Below are 7,396 nucleotides of genomic sequence, written 5' to 3'. Positions count from 1 at the left end.
CGGCCATGGCAATCGGGGGAGCCGTTCTCCGGGTGTCATGTCACCTGTCATTTATGCTGTAACCTCGTGATTTTAATAAAAGCCTCTAACACGATGCAGCATAAAACGGACTCTTTGTTGACAGCAATAATGGCCACCATTCATCAGATACGACATAATGGCGCCCAACGTGGGGCTGGGTTTGCGTCTCTTCCTTGTTTCAGTCAACCGCCAGGCTAACCTGCTCTGAAGCATGGCCAAAAAAAAAATGGTGAGTGTTTTCTTACCGCTTCGGAGTTTGTTAGATTGGATACGACTTGTGTACACTGGCGAGATGTACCATTTCGACCTTGCCTCGGGTGGCGTTATTGCGGTCGACTGGAGTCTGCTAAAATGTTATTTCATTGGTAACGGGTGACAATGATAATTTAGAGCATTAAGATAGATTTCATTGGTAACGGGTGATAATGAGGATTTAGAGAAGGCCGATATGCGCATTCTTTAGGGCACCGTGAATCTGGTAAAGACCTCGATGCGAGGCGATTCTTTAGGAATGGGCCATAAAATCCTTGCAACGCGTTCGGTGGTGTAAGGTTAATTCTGGGAATTATAAGCTGGACGGATTATATGCATGTTATATACTCATCGTATGGTTGACGAACTATAATGCATGGGGTAACCTCTCTATGATTATCCAGAACTTACGGCAGCATAAAGTTAGGCGGAGATATTGATAATAATGGACAATGATTTGGCCACGGTGCAGGATATTTATTTGCGTAGTAGGCCGCAGTTAGCTAAAGGCTAACGCTAATTTGAAATGCTTGATTATATGGTTCAGGCCACGTGGTACATCGTGGCTAAATGCTAAGGCTAAATGCTAAGTGTGTGTTGTGTCACAGTGTACCTCAGGCTAATGCTAAATGCTAATGCTAATTGTGTTGCGTGCTACGTGCTAACGGATATCCTTAGAGATTCCATTGCGATGGATTAAAGTCTCTTAAATTTGTCTCTGTGTGTAAGTCAGGTTATATGTTTTGTGAGCGCTGTTAAATGTTGTTTGACTATAAGGGGGAAATGGGAATTACAGCTAGACTGTTATTCTGTCTGTTTGGGGAGAGAGAGTAGAGAATCTTCATTCCACGGTGAAAAGGGATTTTTGAATGGCTGTGCGCATGCGTTTAATTTTGCGATACTACACTACAGAAAGGGGGAGTTTATGACACGAGATTAGGACACGTGTTGATTTTACGGGGCTAAAAACTACGACATGAGGTTGGGCTAAGCCTACAAAACAAAATGGTGGGTTAAGGTCATAGGTCCCATTTGGCGTTACCCTGCAAGGGAAAATAGACAGACAGAGGAGAAATTTTAACACGATGATTCTAGTTTAAACTGCGATTGGTTAAAGATGAAACTTGTTTTGGAACCTATTGAATTTATAAATTAGATATATGGTAGCGGATTATAATAAATTGAATTAAATAATTAAATAACGGATTAAAATAAAATAATGTTTTTGAGCGATCTATTTAGTTCTGAGTTTAGTCTTTGAGTGAATAATGTAGAAACGAATGAATATTGAATGGTTGGAAATACTCAGTGATGGCATTAACTACTAAAAGCTGTTTCTGTGTCTTTGTCCCTTGTCATGAGAGACAGGAGAGAGAGGGGGAGCGAGGAGATACAGGAAGTGATCACGTGACGCGGCAGAGGATCAAGTCAAAAAAAAATAAGGTTTGAGACTGTTACAAGATATGTGATGTTATGACAATTTTACATAGGCTTGGCAAATACTATTTCATTAAAAATTGCATTTTTGGAAGCTCTGTGTATCACTGGGGTTTGATTACAGATGTTTGGGAATCGAAGACTGACATTCTTCTGTAAATTTATGATAATTATGGGTTATAGAGCAAGGGGTTACAGGCTTTGTTTATGGGTATTTTAGTTTGAAGTTGACTAACTTCATTTACTTGCATTTGATGGGTTGTGGTAAGATAGCCAACACTAATTGATATTGGTGACATAGGAATAAAAATTGGGTTTAATTGTTCAGGATTTTTAATAGATTTGTTAGTTTTATATTAATAATTTAAGGGGGGAAGCCTTAGGCTATACAGTCTAAAATAAGCTAATTCATAATAAAGGAATATAAAAGAGTTGTTACAAGGGGGAGAAAGGACAGCAAGGCTAGAGGAAGGTGATTACACCGATTGATATAGGGGTGAAATAGTAATCCTTTAATTAAAGTAGGGTTAGAAAGTAGGGTTAGAAAAACTAATGGCAGAAGTTAGTACACCTTTCTCACATACGGATTCAGCAAAAAGTACAGCTTAGGGAGGTTTTGTCACGGTTCCCTAAGACAGAACCCGAAGCAGACCAGGACAAGGAGAGTTGAACGAAGGTGAGTGTTTATTTACAGATTCAAAAGGGTGCAGAATAATCCAGGAGACGGAGCGGGTGGCGGAGATGAGTAGGTGGAGGTGAAGTGGCAGATTAAATGATGGCACGGCAGGGGTTGGGTGAAGGTTCGGGGAGAATGATGTTAATGGCTAACGATCCGGCAGGGAATGGATGTTAGGCCAGAGCCTAAGAAGGGTGATGATCAGGACCAGGTGTGCAGATTGCTGATGGGATGCAGGTGCGGAAATCAAGAGAGCTCCCCGGAGCGTTCCAGAACCCTCGGGAAACTGGAGATCACGAGCAGAAAAAACTAGTCCACCGACAGGACCCGACTCAGACTGCCGGGATCGTTACAGTACCCCCCTCCGACCAAACGCCACCGGGCGGACTCCCGGAGCGCCAGGATGGAGGCGGTAGAAGTCACGGATGAGGTCAGCATCTAGGATCTGTCGCGCGGAATCCAACTCCTCTCTTCAGGACCATACCCCTCCCAGTCCACGAGATACTGGAAACCCCGGCCCCGCCGTCTGGAATCCATGATGCGTCGCACCGTGTAGGCAGGACCACCTCCGATCATCCGAGGAGGAGGAGGAGGAGGCGGAGGAGGCAACAGAGGACTGAGGAAAACAGGCTTGAGGCAGGAGACATGAAAGGTGGGATGGACTCTGGCGTCCTCGGGAGTTTGAGTCGAACTGCCACCGGATTGATCACCTTCTCCACCACAAACGGACCAATGAACTTCGGTAACAACTTCCTAGACTCAGTCCGTAAAGGAAGATCCCGTGTGGCCAACCAGACCCTATCTCCGATGGTGTAGGTGGGAGCGGGGATCCGGCGACGATCGCCTGGAGCTGATACCGGTCCGAAACTCTAAGGAGTGCCTTTCTGGCCCGATGCCAGGTCCGTGGCAACGACGAATATGGGCCTGAACAGAAGGCACTGAGAGCTCCTTCTCCTGAGAAGGGAACAAGGGAGGTTGGTAGCCATACAGGCACTGGAAGGGAGACATCCCAGTGGCAGATGTAGGGGAGAGTATTGTGGGCATACTCAACCCAAGGCAACTGAGAGACCCAGGAGGTGGGGTTGGAAGAGGCCAGGCAGCGTAGCGTGGATTCCATCTTCTGGTTGGCTCTCTCCGCCTGACCATTAGATTGGGGGTGAAAACCAGATGTGAGACTGACTGTAGCTCCAATGGCCAAACAGAAGGACTTCCAGACAGCAGAGGTAAACTGAGGGCCACGGTCGGAAACGATATCACTGGGCAACCCGTGGACCCTGAAAACCTCCCTAACCAGGATCTCGGACGTCTCCGAGGCAGAGAGGGAAGCTTGGCAATTGGCACAAAGTGGGCGAACTTGCTGAATCTGTCCACGATAGTCAGAACGACCGTGTTCCCCTCAGAAGCGGGCAACCCAGTGACAAAGTCCAGGGCTAGATGCGACCATGGTCGCCGGGGAATAGGAAGGGGTGAAGTAGTCCAGAGCTGGGCCGATTGGTACTCTTATTCTGCGCACACACTGGACAGGCAGCAACATAACCCCGAGTATCCTCGGCCATGGCAGGCCACCAAAAAGCGTCTGCGAAGAAACGCCATCGTCCGAGCCACGCCAGGGTGACAAGCCATCTTGCTGGCGTGGGACCATTTGAGGACCGCAGGGCCGAACCGACTCAGGCACAAACAACCGACCCGGGTGGACCGTTACCGGGACCGGGCTGCGTCCGAAGAGCCGCCATCACCTCCTCCTCAATCTTCCACCTAACAGCTCCCACGACGCAGTTCCGGGGAGAATTGTCTCGGTCTTGGACCCACTCTCCTCCATCTTGGAGAACATCCGAGACAAGGCGTCCGCCTTGCCGTTCTTAGATCCAGGTCGGAACGTCAGGGAAAAATTGAATCGTCCGAAAAACAACGACCACCTGGCCTGGCCGGGAGTTGAGACGTCTAGCCGATTGCACGTAAGCAAGATTCTTGTGGTCAGTCCAGACAATAAACGGTTGCTCCGCCCTCAACCAGTGGCGCCACTCCTCCAAGGCAAGTTTCACCGCGAGAAGCTCCCGGTTACCCACATCGTAATTCCTCTCCGCAGGCGAAAGGCGACGAGAGTAGTAGGCGCAGGGATGGAGTTTACTGTCCGTGGAGCATCGCTGCGACAGGATGGCGCCAACTCCCACATCAGACGCGTCCACTTCAACGACGAACTGACGGGCCGTGTCCGGTTGAGAGAGAATCGGTGCGTTGGTGAATCGCCTCTTCAAATCCAGAAACGCTCGATCCGCCTCCGGATTCCACCCGAAGCTCCTGATACTGGAAGTCAAGGCAGTTAACGGAGCGGCCACGCGGCTGTAATCCCGGATGAACCTGCGGTAGAAATTCGCAAACCCCAAAAATCTCTGGAGCTGCAATCTCGTACCGGGCTGGGCCCATTCCAGAACCGGCTCTAACCTTCTCCTGGTCCATCCTAATCTCTCCCCTGGAGATGATGTACCCGAGAAAGGATGTCGTGTGGGCGTGAAACTCGCACTTCTCGGCCTTCACGAACAGGCGATTCTCCAACAATCGCTGCAGAACCTGCCGGACATGCTGGACGTGGTCGGAAGGTTCCTTCGAGAAGATCAGAATGTCATCCAGGTAAACAAACACAAAGAGACCGATCATATCTCTCAGGACGTCGTTCACCATACTCTGGAATACCGCTGGAGCATTGGTCAGTCCAAACGGCATCACCTGATACTCGAAGTGACCCATCGGTGTATTGAAACCCGTCAACCACTCGTCTCCCTCTCTGATCCGGACCATGTGATACGCATTGCGTAGGTCTAGCTTGGTGAACACCGTAGCACCCTGTAAGGAGTCGAAGGCAGAACTCATCAAGGGCAGGGGATACTTGTTCTTGACCGTGATGTCATTCAACCCCCCGATAATCAATACACGGTCGAAGAGAGCCATCCTTCTTACCCACAAAGAAGAATCCTGCCCCCAGGGGTGATGACGAGGACGAACGAGACCAGCAGCTAGGGACTCCTTGATGTAGGTCTCCAAAGCCTCACGTTCAGGGCGGGAGATACTGTATAACCTTCCCTTGGGGTAGACAGCTCCAGGGAACAGGTTGATGGCACAATCATATGGTCGGTGGGGAGGGAGTGACAGAGCCTTCTGCTTACTGAACACTTCCCCCAAATCGTGATATGTCTCGGGAACCAGGGACAAATCTGGGGGTTTAGCCTCAATCACCTGACTGGGAACCGAATGGGGACAGGCAGTCTTGAGACAGTTAGCATGACAATCAAGGCTCCAACTCGTTACCTTGCCCGTCACCCAATCGAACGTGGGATTGTGTTCCCTTCAGCCAGGGGTATCCAAGGACCAGAGGAACATGGGAAGACGGCAGAATGAAGAATGAAATCATCTCCGAATGATTCCCCGACAACAGCATCTTAACCGGGTTCAGTCCTCATCGTGATACGTGCCAGACTACTGCCGTTCAGAGTGGTCGCTTCAATGGCTTCCGGCAATTGCTCCTTGGAAAGCCCCAGCTGTTCCACCAACTCGGCATCAAGAAAGCTTCCGTCGGCACCTGAATCGATAAAAGCGTTAATCGCTAAGCTCTGATTCCTGTTCACAAGGGTAGCCGGGAAACGGGGTCTGACAGAGGTATTGAGAGGTCGAAACTGGCTCGCTAAAAGTCCTCCCAACTTTAGCGAGCCGCGCAGTTTGACGACCGCCGGGAACAGGTGGCGAGGTAATGTCCCGAACCACCACAGTAGAGGCAACAGTTAGTCCTACGTCTGAGTTGGCGTTCCTCCTTGGTTAACCCGTGCCGCCCTACTTGCATAGGTTCAGAATCGGGAGACAGGACCTCTCCACTAATCCTGTGTGGTGGACGATGATCGACGTATTCTGGTCCAATCCCCGACCCGACTGGAACCTGAGAAGCTGATCGATTGGACGGACCCCATTGCTTCTCCCTCCTTCGCTCTCGGACTCGATTATCCACCCCGGATAGACAAGGCTACCAAGCTGTCCAGGTCACTAGGCTCGGATAGGAGATCAACTCATCCTTGAGCTGCTCCGACAGACCCTGGTAAAAGGCCGCTTGCAGAGACTCCTCATTCCACCCACTCTCCACAGCCAACGTCTTGAACTCGATCACGAAGTCGGCCACGCTGCGAGTTCCTTGGTGAAGCGAAAACAGGCGCCTAGCTGCGTCCCTCCCTCGGACGGAATGGTCGAAGAGCTTCCTCATCTCGGCCGTGGAACCCCTGGTATGAAGCCATGCAGGGGGTCTTGTCGTTCCCAAACGGCTGAAGCCCACTCCAGCGCTCGACCACGCAGCAACTCAATCACAAAGGCTATCCTAGCCTTGTCTGTGGCATAAGAGTAGGGCTGTAGATCGAACACTAACCCACACTGCATGAGGAAAGAACGGCATCTTCCCCAGCTCCCCCTCATATTTATCCGGCGTCGGAACCTTGGGCTCACGGAAGGACACCGCTCCAGACGCGGCAGGCGAGATGGGTGAAACCGCAGTGGATCCTCCACCGGAAACTCGCGCTGGTTCTGGACCTCCGTCAGACCGGTAGAAAGGTTCCGAACTGCCAACGCGATCTCCTGTAGCTCCGTGCTATGATGGCCCAACATCTTCTCCTGATGGGTAATGGCATGGCGAACAGAGTCCAGGTCCGCTGGGTTCATTACAGGCCGGATCGTTCTGTCACGGTTCCCTAAGACAGAACCCAGAAGCAGACCAGGACAAGGAGAGTTGAACGAAGGTGAGTGTTTATTTACAGATTCAAAAGGGTGCAGAATAATCCAGGAGACGGAGCGGGTGGCGGAGATGAGTAGGTGGAGGTGAAGTGGCAGATTAAATGATGGCACGGCAGGGGTTGGGTGAAGGTTCCGGGAGAATGATGTTAATGGCTAACGATCCGGCAGGGAATGGATGTTAGGCCAGAGCCTAAGAAGGGTGATGATCAGGACCAGGTGTGCAGATTGCTGATGGGATGCAGGTGC

Source organism: Coregonus clupeaformis, unplaced genomic scaffold, assembly GCF_020615455.1.
Source record: "Coregonus clupeaformis isolate EN_2021a unplaced genomic scaffold, ASM2061545v1 scaf3894, whole genome shotgun sequence".
Classification (NCBI taxonomy): Eukaryota; Metazoa; Chordata; class Actinopteri; order Salmoniformes; family Salmonidae; genus Coregonus; species Coregonus clupeaformis.
The sequence above is the reverse complement of the archived record's forward strand: the minus strand, read 5'-3'. Positions refer to the sequence as shown.